The sequence below is a fragment of the Cynara cardunculus genome (assembly GCF_001531365.2).
Source record: "Cynara cardunculus var. scolymus isolate 2C chromosome LG 9, CcrdV1, whole genome shotgun sequence".
In the NCBI taxonomy this organism is placed as follows: Eukaryota; Viridiplantae; Streptophyta; class Magnoliopsida; order Asterales; family Asteraceae; genus Cynara; species Cynara cardunculus.
This window is the reverse complement of record NC_037536.1, coordinates 6,508,815-6,510,006: the sequence shown is the minus strand read 5'-3', so window position 1 is coordinate 6,510,006 and position 1,192 is coordinate 6,508,815.

Here is a 1,192-nt window from a genome sequence, read left to right as displayed (position 1 = left end):
CTAATTATATTTTAGATTTTTTATATTTAAAATGAGATGTTTATTCTGTATTTAATTGTGTTTATCTGCAGTTAGTTACACGAATTCAAATATGGGATGAAATCGGATAGGGATGAACGGGTTTAAGAGTTTTTAAGAGTTTTTAAGAGTTTAAGAGTTTTAAGAGTTTTTAAGAGTTTTAGCGAAATGTTTTATAATATAGTATAGATATGGATATTTTTTTTATGGAAAAGCAGTTTTAAAAAGAGTTAAAGACAAAAAAGAAAAGTTTGTGGAAGGTGGCGTTTGTTTTTTAAGAGGTGCTGAAGTCTGAATTCTGAATTCACTTCTGAATTTTAAAAGGTGGTTCTGAAGTCTGAAATCTGAATCAGTCARAYTGTTTGTTTTTACGTCTGAAATCTGAATCAGTCAGACTATTTGTTTTTACGTCTGAAATTTGAATCAATATAAACACGAACAATCGTGAGCTGTTGACATCGAGAGCATTCGAGAGATCGAGAGCTTGGACGGAGAGGCAGTCAAAAAATCGTGAGCTATTGACATCGAGAGCTAAGAGCGAGACCTTGAAATCGAGAGCTGAGAGCGAGATGGTGATGGAAGAGCGAGATGGAGATGGAGAAATCGAGAGTTGAGAGCGAGATGGAGATGGAGAAATCGAGAGTTGAGAGCGAGATGGAGATGGAGAAATCGAGAGTTGAGAGCGAGATGAAGATGGAGAAATCGAGAGTTGAGAGCGAGATGGAGATGGAGATGGGATGCGGCTTTGAAATTGATTTCAGACATAAGATTCCCACTTAATTTTAAGAGGACGGTAAGAGGTAAAAAAGCTCTTGATTTAAAAAAAAAAAACAAACAGTCTGAAATCATTTATGTCTGACCGATTAAGAGTTAAGAGGCAATTAAGTGAAATTTTTAAAAAACAAACAGGCCCGAAGTGTTCTTGGTCTCTAGATTCAAAGAAATAGAAGGAAGAAGAAGAACTGCTTATGTGACTTTATCTAATAATTTGTTATTGTTTAAAGTCTTTAATATACTTGTGATTTTAAGGTGAGTTTTATTTTAAAAAGCTTTATTTGATGAGTTTTCAATATGGAATCATATGGTTTCGAATGAGATGTCTTTGGACTTGATCATATGTTATGTGTTAGCATAAAGATTTGGGTTTTTATATATTATTATCAATTGATTGGAA